General features: G+C 29.9%; 1 protein-coding gene across 2 annotated transcripts in view; it reads left to right on the plus strand.

The window, feature by feature from the left end:
• LOC130676453 (serine-rich adhesin for platelets-like) overlaps window positions 1-14084 on the plus strand; it is a 123797-nt gene that overhangs the window by 68133 nt on the left and 41580 nt on the right. The window lies entirely within an intron of this gene.

The raw sequence follows: 14084 nt of genomic DNA on the forward strand, positions 1-14084 counted from the left end.
TTAATTTACATATTTTTTTTTTAATTTACGTCACAAAAATTCCAAATTATAATTTCAAACCCAGACCATTTTATTCGTATTATTTTTCGCTTGAAAAAAATTTTCCATTGTAAAAATAGAATTAAAAAAATTGTTACTGAATGAATAATAATTAATCTTCTGATGCAGAGGCGGATTAATTAAGAGTCTGAATAGATCAATAAGTATATATGTATGTTATAGGTTATAACACATAATAGCTGAATATATATATGAATAGAGTGTAAAGCAGGTAAATTATTTTCGTCATTGGAAATAATTGTACGTGAATTGGTACGACCGCCAATCTACAGCATTTACACATGCTTCCTCTCTCCGTCTCTTTTACTCACTCATGCACTCACTTCATTGCTACACCTACACCATCCTACAATCTCTTTCACATAGCTTTCTCACTGTTTAAAACTACCCACCGCACATGAGGGTAAAATGCGACATTGCCAAGCGCTAATGCGATACGCTCAGTGGAAATCGTACGTGCTGAATATCCGCAGAACTGCTTTGCTCTATTCCCCTATTTTATGGTTCAGAAACATTAAGATATATATATATCCTCACATTTATCAATATATAATATATATTATAACGTATAGTGGTTTATTAATTTATTTTTATCGAAGTCGAATGAAATATCGAGTAAATTATTGAAATTAACTGGCTCTATATATAATTATGTAAATGTATATATATATGTATATGAATGTATGTAAGTAAAAGCTCAGATAGTATATAGAGAATGATAGAATACTAGAGAACGGATACAGCTGCCGGAACATGAGACCATCCGGGGATGCATCTCGCGTAATTGGCCGCTCCCACAGGATTCGCTCTCCCAGTAGTCTTGCTAGCAGTCTTATATATCTAGGCACCGTATAGTACTGGGTTCCAGCAACTAGCTTCCTAACTATACTATTTGCGAGAGTACACCTACACACTGAATCACCGGAGTTTAAATGAAACTGTCCTAATTCCGCGTTTCACTTCTCATGTTACCTACAAGTCACCAATACACTAACACCAGGTTACTTTGAATTTTCAATGTGTGCATATATTTAAAATAACAAAAGAAAAGTTAGCAGCAATATTTGTTTGCTAAAGTTTTAAAAACTTTTTTCCTTTAAACTATAACGTTGACTTTACTCGACGTAATGGCGGGAATGTTTTTCTATCAGGATTTTTTATTTCTTTATCTTAGTCTGCAGTTGGTGAGATTTTAAGACTTTTCCCAACCTACTCGCTCGTATTCGTTGTCTCTGTCATCTTTGATAATAATGGAAAATATTCCGCTCACTATGCGCTATTTTTTTTTTTCCATTGAATCAAGAAATATAATAATCACAGTAGATATACACGAGTAAATATACTATTAAAGTAAAGTTAAAAAGTTTGTATAGAAAATTTTCAAATTTTATTTTACTTTTTTAGTTTTTTTTTCCATTCCCGATCGTCTTATTTGGATAAAATGATAGCAGAGAGCTAGTCATGGATGTTCCAGTGAATTTGCCTCGGGTTTTCCTGATAACCATCCAAGTGAGAATAAAAAAATGATGGTGGCAGCAGTAGTAGTAGTGGTATAGCCGTAATAATGGCTGCGGTAGTAGTTGGTAAGAAGAGTTCGATTTAGGAAAAGCGATTCGTCCTTGAATCCTGTGACCTGGAAATAAAATTCTAGTGCATGGTAGAAGTGAGCTCGAAAAGGAAACGTAGAACAAAGTAGAAGAGCAAGTTTAACAAGAAAAAGATAACGATGAAAATGAAGAAGGAGACGAAGAATGGACGGGTCAGAAGTCTATACCAAGTTTGATTAGTCCAAGACTCCGTGGTCTCGACTTTATAACATCGATCGATTACTACACTGTCTTCTATCAGAGTTACTCCTCCCTTTTCTTCCCTCCCTCTCTTACTCTATTTAATTCAATCGAGTCAAACTTCCTGTATGCTCACTGATCTAGATACATCAATTTAATTATCATGCTTAATTTATTTACTTATTTTTTAATTGAACAAAAAAAAAAAATCATAATAATAAAATAAAATAAATAGAACATTTTTTCAAGACAACAAAAAGTTTTAAACTTTCTCATATAAATATATACGAGTGTAAAAAGTTTAATACTCTAATCTAAATGCGATGAATAATTTTCCTTCATTCTTAGTTTTTTTTTCTTTTTTTTTTTTCAACATTTAATGGCAATGACTCTTGATAAAAAAATTGAAGAAATGTTACAAATTGAAGCACGTTGAAGCTCAAGTGGCTATAAAAAATGTTACGTTCGTTAAAATCGTTTCTCAAGATCTACTTCATTATTCTTTTTTACTGGTAATTTTTATTTTTTTATTTTTACTACACTAGTCTAGCAATCACGAGAATATCTCAGACTTGTCGTCTATAGGTTTGTCTTCATTTCCTTGATATAAAGGTCGTCAATACTTGACATAAAAGGTCATACATGTTTTATATAATACTGCAAATATATGAGATACGTGCACTGAATGTATTATCGTCATCGTTATTATTATATCATATAGTATAATATTTTATTTTAAATATTCATAATAATATATATTTGTGGATTAGTTTGAGAACATATCGACAAGATTATTGGCAGTAGGATGCGTTTACTTATCGGCTTAATTCACGCACAAGACATTGACTGATCACATGGATATTTAACTTGTACTGCTAACACTGAGAATGAAAAAGGGGGAGGGAGAGAGACGAGATATGTGTGAGTGATGAGGAAAGTAACAGAGAACGGTATACAGCAGAGAAAGTTTCAAGCAGTACCTAGACCTTTAGATATCTGACATTTGCTGGCTCCTACTGCTACTACCGGTGCTGAGAAAAGACGAGATTAATATTATTCTCGCCACGTGCCAGGGCTCATTTCGCACCATCCCTTGGAGAATGTATATTTCCCCTCAGTGTTTTGCGCCCGAAAGACGTGTAAGATAAAAAAAGAAAGTGATAAAGCTGGAGAGAGAAGAACAGACCGAGGGAGTAAGAAATATTTTGAAAGACGAGATGAGGGTACAACCCGATTCATCCAACTTGTACGTCTACTTCAACTTCTTTTCCCGTTTTATCTTTTATATGTAAGGATAAAAAAATAAAAAGAGAAATATTTTTGTGATAGAAAAATCACGATCCATTCGTTCATTCTCTTATTCTTATATTCCTACTGGCGTGTTTCCAGATACTATAGTATTCTTTTATAATTCGCATTCTTAAAAATACAAATGATGCCACCTGAAATATATTTATAAAGGCAATATTAAAATTGTCAATGTCATTTAAATATTTTTTAAAATTTTTTATTACAAATATACCAGACATCATTATTGAAATATAAGTAATTACTTGAAAAATTAAACTGGCTAAAAGCCAATCGAAATTATTATAACATATTATTTATTGCGAACCACAGACCGAATGATTAATGATTGAATAAATATTAAATTATCAATAAATAAACCCGATAAAAAGAGTGATTAATTTAAAAATTTAATTTTAAACATTTGATGTAATTTATATTTAATTAATAAAATTTATTTTTGTTATATCAATACACCTGTTGAGAATACAAAATTACGAGGAGTACGAAATCAATGGATATATCACTTGGATGTTTTTTAACGGAATTAATGAAAAAGTTAATACTCTTGTTGTTTTAAATCTCGCGAGACTGATGGTTGTTCATGGGTAGGATACTTTGATATTTTTTTGTTTTACGTTTTTTATTTTAATTCCCAATGGATCGGGAACGATTTCCCGCTATCACGGAACATTGCATCTCCAGTAAATAACTTCCGGTTGGAACACGCGAGCGACCGTGTGCCTGCTGACATAAATATCGTGTGCCGTCCGGGGAATCGTCTCGACGTCGATATATATCGCGAGGCTCACAACCATACACTCTTCTAACCTCCACACTATACTCTATACTATATATACTCTTTCTTTATTTATTTATTTATTTCTCTCTTTCTAGTACACTCTCTGCCATACATCGCGTACACGGCAACAGTAAAAATGAGTACAACCCAGAGACTAAATTTATTACGTTCTCAGAGTTAACAGGCTTTTTATTTGTATTAAAAGCTAAACATCGTAACTAACGTTAATAATTTCTTACACTAATGGTAATCATAGCAATCCACCTTTTTTTTTAAATTTTATTTATTGTTATTTTTATCTCATAATTAATTTTAATCTTTAAATTGAAAAGCCGACAATTATTATATTAATTACGTAAAGTATTTACGAATGATAATTAATTGCAAACAAGGAATAATTAAGTTGATTATTATATTTTCTTTAGTAAACTACTGGATTGATATGAAATTAAAAGATGGAATTCTACCAAAAAATAGTGAAATTAAATATTTAAAAATAAATAATTAATTTTATTAAAATAAATGAGACGTAACTTTTTTTGTCTAATTTTAAACTTGGTTCAGCTATACTCAGTTACTATACTATATTTCCCAGAGTTTGTGTTGGCTGTGCTCACGACAAGATTGAAATGCAAATGCAAAAAATTCGCTAGTTATAAAACTTTTTACTGCTAAATTTTTTTATTTAAAAAGAACAAAAAATCGTTCTTTTTATTCATTATTTAAAATTTCATTCCTTAACAATTAGACGAATAAATTTTAAAATGCGTGAACATGGTTATAGAATTAATGTGACATTTTTAACAGGCGTTCTATGCCCGATAAATAAATATGTGTGTACCGGTGTATAGTTCATAAATTGAAAAAAAAACTCCAAGAGATTAATTAGCCCGGACCTGTGTGAGTCATATATCTGACTCGTACCAATCGTTTAATTATTCAATTAACGAGTATCAGTTAATGAGCAAAAGAATCAACTGTTGAATTAGTTGTTGTTACATTCTCACACTGACCATTAATTACACTCTATTTTTACCTACTCAATAAATCATCAATTTTAAATATATATGTATATATATTTAAATGTAATATACTCAAATTTAATTTAAGCATATTTTTTGTTCGTTGCTCCGATTGGCAGGCAGGAGCTCCGCGGGAAAAAGGCTCTATCGAATTACGAAGATAAAATTGAAATTACAGGGGTAAAAAGAAGCAAAAAATTGGACGTTTCTATCGCGTTTGCAGCTCCATCAACGTTATTATTTTTTTTCTCCATCTGTACGTGCTTTTTTTAATTCGTAATAAAATTTAAAAAAAATAAAAAAACTCAACGACTGTAGACCTGATAACTCGTGTAGTACATCCATTAACTCGTTATGACGAGTACTTTTTCTATAGCATACCAAACTATACCGAACTGGATTAAAAATACCGGAAATTTTTTTTTTTTAAGACCCATTTAATTTATAACTTGACTCCAATTATTACTTTCTACTTTATTAGCGATATTCTTTATATAAAACATATCTTTTAACCTCAATAAAATATTAAATTTACTGTGCATTAAATTATTTCTCAATAAAAAAAAATGTTAATTTTAATATTTATTTTTATTTAATTTTATAATCTAGTTTATAAATTTTTTATCGGCAATAAAGAGTTTAAGCAGGCATTAATTATGTATAATATTTTAAAATATTTAAGGACGAAAATTCAAAGTTTTATTAACTGTTAAAGTTTAAATTTAAGTTTGACACACCTACTAAAAGTTAACTTGTACGCATATAATCTAAATGAGATAAGTATAAGTTAGTATAATAGCAAGAACGAACTTGGAGCATTAAATGTTGTTATCGAGTAAATCGAGAGTAGATTATATAGGATAACATCGACTATGTTCATCCAACAACAACGACAAAGACACACCTACACAATATATAATATAATAACAATAATAATAATAATAATAATAATCACATATATCTATAGATATATAGACACTTGCTCGTAAACTCACACTCTTCTCATTGATTTATTGAGATACTTTTACGGGTATATACACTAACTCACTTGTCTCCTGTTATACATATTGACTTATGAGTTGGCAATAAAAATCAATTTATTATTTATTTTTATTTTACTGAAACTCTACTTCACTAAACTTTTTATCTACAACACCAACCATCAAATTTTATACTCATATTATTTTTATTCACTTCAATTATTTTTTAATTAGTAAATTTTAATTGAAGAAAACGTTTAAAAAAAAATAATATACGACCTGAAGATCGCAACGTTTTTCGAACAACGAAAATGAAAAAAATTTATGAAATTGGACTGCTTGAGGGGTATTTTCGGAGGTAAGGGTTGGCTTAAGATTTTCGACTGACATATTAGCATCTGCTTGTGAAACATTTCAGAAATCTAGTCATCCAGTAGATTTTTTACTTTCCAAATTTTTTTTTCGTAGGGCAAAAAACGTTACGATCTTCAGGTACATTATTTAATAACATCAAGTTCTTGTAAATAAATAGTTTTTTTGGTTTCTCAAAAGAATCAAAGTAAAAAAATAAACGATTAAAAGGACAATTTGGATGAAAAGAGCAATTTTACAGCGGAATTGAGTGAAAAATCGGTCACCGATGCCCTTTCGGCGAGAATGTTCCGAGCATTTTCATCGTAACAAAGATTTTACAATGACAAAGACGAGAACAAGGATAGAACAGAAGATGTTGCAGCGGCTTCTACAGCAGCCGTCGAGAATCTTGACTGGCTAAAGTCTGTAGTCGCACAATGCGATGACCGATAATACGTTTACGATACGGACGTTAAACTTGAGTCATTTTCTATACTGTGTGTGTACATTCTTACATACTGACATAAAAAAATATACAAACATAAATATAGAGTCAACATACACTCTATTGTTATCTCTAATGTTTGACATGGTCATTAACATGCTTAAACACCTGAGTTCATTGTTTACATTCACACTCATTACAAATTAAGTCAGTAATTACTCCACAATCCGTTATACTTTGTCAATTAAAATTATTTTTTTAACTCGTTACTATTTAATTGACATATTCTTTTAAATTAAAAATAATTCATTGAATGGTTTTACATTTAAACACGTAAGCTTGACACTTGACATTAATAACGAGAGAAAATTTTCAGTGTTACCTTATAAGCTATACATTTATTATTATTATTATAATCATTTATCTGTCTCTTTTTTTGTAAACTCAGTCTCTGTCGGGAATTTATATTTTTTTCTAACGTGCGATGCATTAAACCAACCGTGACGCCGTGTGCGCGAGATAGTTTGCAGTTGAGCGAGACTTGCTAACGATCTCTGAATCCTCGAGCCCGCGTTGTTATAGTATTATATATTTATATGTATATATACGTGTCTCTTTATCCTTCGTCGTCGCTTCGTTTCAATAAATAAATGTACTGATCACAAAGCCAAGTGTTGTGATAATTACTGCTACAACAGCTTGTGTACATCTTTTTGTTTCAATATTTATTGTGTATTATTATTATTTTTGATGGTGAATTTACTTAACGATCCGACTTCTTTATAATTGTGATTGAAGGAATTACGGCTTTACTGATCTGTTTAATTGACAGAATGTTTTTTAGAATCTATACTACGTATGAGTGATTACATGTAGATTAATAATGATAAATTGCATTATTTTGTATGCGCACTGTGATATGTACCTGAAGATCAGAACGTTTTTTGCGCAACGAAAATAAAAACAAGTTATATAATTTGACTTAAGTTGAGGTGGTCTGCAATTTTCGGCTGCCGTGCGAAACATTTCAGAAATCTCGATCCAGTAAATTTTTTACTTTTCATTTCTTTTTTTTATTACCGTTCTGCAACAAACGTTCCGATCTTTAGGTACATCACTGTAATACCATACATTAATTGAATAGAATCTAATTTTCAAAGATGTTAATATTATAAATACGGTTTCGCCCCGAATATACTTGGGCTTATCAGTAAATTTGATGCAAGTATACTCTAATTTAGACCGTTTAAATGATGTTAATAAAGGTGACAGTGAATTCTTTATATGATGATGTCAAAGCAAGTATTCGAAGCTTGCTCTCATAATTTGGAAGAATTCTGTTAAATTTATACAGGGTAGAAGTACCATTTGTGGCCACTGCTCCATTTTTGGATATTTAATACTTCATTTTAATCAACGAAAAAGTATTTAAAAAAAAACTCCATTGTTCTCTCTAAACATGAAATAGTGAAAATAAGTGAATATTCGTTAATTTAAAGTGCAAACCGAACCACTAATTTCAAAAAGTAGTTGGCTTGGCACTTTGAATTAGTGAATATTCACTTATTTCACTTATTCATGTTTAGAGAGTAAAAGTGTGATAAAAGTATCTTCGAACACATTTTATTATCATATTTTATTTAAAATTTCTAAGTGACCAAAACTTGTCTAAAGTGGCCGCAAACGGTACTTCTACCCTACACAGAAAAAAATAAACTTTAAAAATTACGATTGGAAATTATAACCCGGAACCCGGTTGTCAATATGGGGAATTTTCACATTCAAATAGTAAATTTTTTAATACGTGTCGCCTATTTTCTAAGTATCAGTTACGATTTTCAAAATTCAAATAGTAATTTTTCTTACATAGACAATAAATTTTCATACTTATCCTGTAATTATTCACGTTTTAATCATAAATGACAAAATTACTATTTAGAATGATAGTATTTACTTATCACTTTATCATTATATTACTTGTCATTCTCAATTTATATAGTTCTTTTTTTCCGTGTAGCCTTGGATAATTATTTTTGATGGCGAATCTACTTAACGATCAGACTTCTGTCAATTAAACAGATCAGCTCTCTTAAAATTAATCAGTGGAAAATAATTCAATCAGTGAATATTTACTGCATGGATAGTCCCGAGTATATCACTGATTTGCAGCTCTTTTCACTGATTCATTTTAAGAAAGAGTAAAGCCGTAATTCCTCTAATCACAAAAATTATTATTATTATTATTGTAAATGTTTACTTTTAAATTTATCCATTACGATAATTGTGGTGTTAAAATATAATTTTTCTTTCGTGCTATTGATTTGTGTGTTTATAGTTTTATAGATAGTGAAAGTCTATAAATGTTTGTAGTTTGCATCGGTTGTGGGTAAACACGAATTAAATTAAATACAGAAATGTGGTTGCGTGTATCATCATCCTACTCCCAACAGGCAAATACACTCTTACTAATGTAGTATTACTGTGTTAGTTATTATATCTACTGGTATATTATATAGTATGGATACAGCTCGGTAGGATGTTAAACCGGTTTTAGAAATCCTCAACTCGCGTCATCGGTATTCAGTTTAGTGTATCATAAGTGTTTTTATCATCAAATCATATCTTTCGTATAATTATCAATTTTTAAATATTCAAATTTATTTATTACAAATTAATAACTCGACGTTACATATCAAGTGTAATAAAATATTATTTATTGTTAATTGAAATTTTTTTTACTTTGTTTTAATTATTGTTTTATTTAGTGGTTTCCCTTATAAAATATTCCTACTGTTAATTAGGAATATAACTTGTAACAAAGTTAAACTTGTATCTTAAACTTTGAAGGTGGTTTTGATGTTTTTATCAAAGCCTTATGAATATAAAATTAAAATAACGATTTTATCATTTAAATTCAAAACTCATTTACAATTTCAATTTTATTATTTCTAAACTTTAAAACTTGTTTTTTAATTTCATGATATCAAAATAAGAACTCGGTGATTCTTTATGATTTTATTAAAATTTAAAAAACACATTTTTACTTAAATCTCATGGGAATCATATACCTGGTTGATGAATAAAATTATTATAAAATTTTTTTATTTTTTTTACACTGAATCCTTGAAATGAATGAATGAAAAATAAGTGGATAATCGTTTTTAAAATATGAAATATATATGGGGATTTTTATTTTACCTCTGGGTTATTATATTTTAGTTGATAATCCAAAATAAAAAAAAAGCAAATGAATAGAAAGTATTTAGTATGCTGGAGGAACTGACTTGAGTACCTACGATTTGCTTTCTGGTCTATAACTCTCAGTAATTCCCGGTTTGGAATAAACTGACAGAGAGAGAACCCGAGAGTTAGCGAAAGAGAGAAAGAGACAGAGAAACTGAAGGTACGGCAATTAGCACGAACTGGTACATAAGCCCGTCGAACTACCGGCGGTGGTTCATTATCGGTGTGAATTCACTCTGCAACTCTCTCTTATTTTCATTCTCTCTTCTTCTCTTAACTTTGACATAATGTCCTCGCTTAACGTACCATCAATTTCTGCCTTACTTAAGATCATTAAAAAAATTAATACACACATGTATTCATATTTTCTAATCTTTAGTTACAAAAAAAAAAGTATAATGAAATTCTCGAGTCAAAATAACTAAGGCCTGACCCATTTCCGTAAAACATGTATTTTTTTTCTATTTTTCTTCAACATCTTACTCATCAGTGAAGACTACAGGGAATTGGACGTTGCTTTCGGAGCTATTTCTTGGCACATCTGAGAATGTAACATATAGCATATAAGTGGTAGGGTCTTACAAACGAGCTTATTCCCATCATCTGAGCACCGACTCAGGGACCCGCTCATCGTTGGACAACACACAGAGTAACACTACTCTCTGGCATGGCATATATACACTACCAAGCGATGGTTAAACCTGTCTTAGGTATATCTCAGGAGAAGATATTAAAGGCAAGGCCTTCGCCTTTGTAGAACGACCTTAATATAATAATCTCTGAGGAAGAGAGTGAGAGAGAGATAGAGATATCAACTGAATGGAGTAACAAAGAACGGTGTAAACAAAGACAGAGATACTGAGAGTAAAATGATGAGAAATTCAAGTCATGATCGACCTCCTTCAATACTCTGACCTTAAAACGTCCTCGCATGAGTTAAAATTTTTAAAAAAATTATACTGTTTTTACTTAATCATAAGTGAAGTATTGTTTTAACAAATTATAATTATATAAAGATTGCATGTTAAACTTTAAGACAATAGATTATACGTCAGGAAAAGAGAGAAGAGTTGTCATGTTACAAGAAAACTGCAGACGAAACTGCACAAGCCCTCGGACATAAATAATTTATCCGGCAGCAGTAGCGCGGGCTGCGATGTATTGCATTAAATATGAAATCCAATATAAACTTTTGCCTCTACTTGCTCTCTGTTACTGAGAGGGAGCGAGGGCCATATTGTAAGAGAAGACTAGAGAAGAGAAGAGAAGAGAAGAGGAGTTGAGTTGAGCCGGTGTATAGTATGGTAGTATGCGACGCGCGGAGACTACTACGCCGTCAGGGGAGCAAAGGGAGAAAAGAGTGAGTAGTAGTAGCGAGTATGGGGTGGCGAGTGGGTGGTTGGTTGAGTTTAAGACGCCCAACTTTTCAACCAGTCTACTACTATACCTTTACTTTTTAGTTGGCTAGTCCCCGGGATAGGAGCGCATATCGACGTTTAATCAGACACACTGCTCGCATACCAATGCTTGCTCTCTTCACCCTCGCGATTTTTCATCTTATTTTATTTTGTTTTTATTTACTTTTTATGTAACGTAAACATACTCAACTTTTTTGATTTTTTCCGATAATATGCGGTTTACTACGTACTATACATATGACAGACTGATAAACTGCTGAATAACTCGTTGGTTTTTATAACTTTTTTATATGTTTATTACGTAGTTTTAAGCTTTAACAACTTTACCAATAAATATTAAACTTAATAAATACATAAGTAGAAATTAAATAATAATTTTTGCTTATTGATCGAAGCAAATTTATTAATTATATCTTGTTTATGTAAGTGGAGAAATTCATTGATATGGAAAAATAATTTGATAAATGAGTTGAAGATATTAATTCTAAAAGTTTACTGTTGAAAATAAAAATAATTTTATATTTTATTTTTGTTTGTAAAACTTCTCTGAGTTTTAATAATAATTTAGTTATTCGATTGAAACTAACATTTATTAATTAAGAAATGTAATTTAAGTTTTTTTAAATCGTTAGTTATCGAGAAAAAAAAAATGTAATTTACATTAAAGTAAATGAAAACTTTTGTTTATCGTTTTCAATTATATTGACCATTAAAAAGTCAGCATTTGTTATTAAATAAAAATATAGAGGATAGTACGGCACAATGGGGTGTCGAAGCGAGTAATTAATTTTAATCAGCGTTCACAATTTATTTTTATTTAGTTTCAAATAATTCATTATCATTTTTGGATAATTTTCATTTTTTTAAATTTTTTCCTTCACTGTAAAAAATCAGGAGTGAATTCGGAGTAATCACGCGTTTTATTTCATTCCAGGCGGAGCTTTAAAATAAAATCACTCGACATGCGGTGTAAATTCGGAGTTTGTCTTTTTAACAAAGTGATTTTGGAGTGGTCTAAATTTTATTTAAATCCGCATTTACTCTGATTCTGAGTTTTAGAATTAAAATGATCTCTCCTTCAGAGTAAATTTTCGAGGGGAGTAAACAAATAAACAGTCATGCGCTCCGAATTTACTCCGGATTTAATCCGCGTTCACTCCGCAAATTTTTTAGTGTTGCATTGAATGTGTGAAATAAATTTTCCAAATTTTAGATAAAAAATTTTGTTCTCCAGTAAACAGGTTTTTTTCCCTAAATAAATTCTCTAGGTGCCTCATTATACCCCAATCACTCCGAAATTTTAAGTACAAACAAAAATTCAACGACGAAAAAAAACTCTATAGTGCCCTATTCTTCCCTAACAATCATTTTATAGCAAATATCAAATCATAGGCTTCTGAAAAGTATTAATATCCCTACTTATTTATCAACTTTTAACGTACGTACATGTAATTATTCAAACTAGTAATTTGTATAGTTAGCATTTGAATAATTGAGCAGCAGAGAACTTGTGCACTACAATACTATTACTACCCTGGTTATTTCGTAGCAGCGCTAATTATTAAGGTTCATATCAGCCCTAGTTTTGAGCTTTTTAGGTTTCTTCCGTGATTGGTCTGTTAGTCTCCATCCCCAAGGGTTTTAAATTAAAATAATTAAAATTGAATAGAACAGATTTAAGTAAATGGTATTATAAGAAACAATTGAAATTTTAAAGGATACCTTTGTATCAAGTACGGAAAGTTATGACTTTCGTAGTATTCCAGTAGTTTTGAAGTTAACAGTTTGGTAGTAATGTCGAGACTAAAGTTTCTCCGTAGTTCAATTATTTGAAAACTAATTTTACAAATCAGTAACGATTTAAATTGTAAAATATTATAATTCCGTATATACTGTAATATATTCTTGTGATTGTCGAGTTAAAATACTTTAACCTTTTCGAGGATCAATTAATTGTCAGTTTTATTTTTAATTGTCGGCATTAAAAAGCTTTAAAGAATTGTTGAGCGCGTACTTAATTAAACAAATGGAAATAGTTATATAATAAGTACTTTCGAGTTAAGTATTAAAACTTTAAAACTTATAAATTAAGACATTTACATAAAATTTATCAGTTAAATAATTTATTTACAAAGTTTTTTTTATTTTTTGACTAAAATCATCTGTACGTTAATTTTTTTTCAACTTCTGCATCAAATTACAAATTAAACTTTATCTGACTACAATTAATTTTTCAGTTGCATTTTAAATCTTTATCAGTGTCAAGTATTTCCTTTTAAATTAACAAAAATTTTTTCTTTTCAGTTTATAATCATTTATGATGAAATTATTGTTGTCAGTCCTAAAGCCGATTAAATTAAATCTTTTAAATTTTTAAATAGGAATAATACTCCGGCATAATCCTTTCATGATAAATAATTAAACAAACAATTTGCAAATTAAATTGTTCATAAATTGTAAGTAATTATTATTATTATGGTTATTTTTAATTTATGACCCGATGATAGCTCAGGTAATCTGAACTAAAACGTCACCAAGTATAGTATAATTCATACTATTGTTGAATAAATTATTGATTTTGAAAGGTTTGGAATATTATTCCTGTTTAATTATTCATAGCAGCAACCGAGAACGAAGTCAATTAATTTTTTAATCTATAAATCCATAATTCCAAAAAGTTTGGCTT

The sequence above is a fragment of the Microplitis mediator genome, chromosome 10 (genome assembly GCF_029852145.1).
Source record: "Microplitis mediator isolate UGA2020A chromosome 10, iyMicMedi2.1, whole genome shotgun sequence".
In the NCBI taxonomy this organism is placed as follows: Eukaryota; Metazoa; Arthropoda; class Insecta; order Hymenoptera; family Braconidae; genus Microplitis; species Microplitis mediator.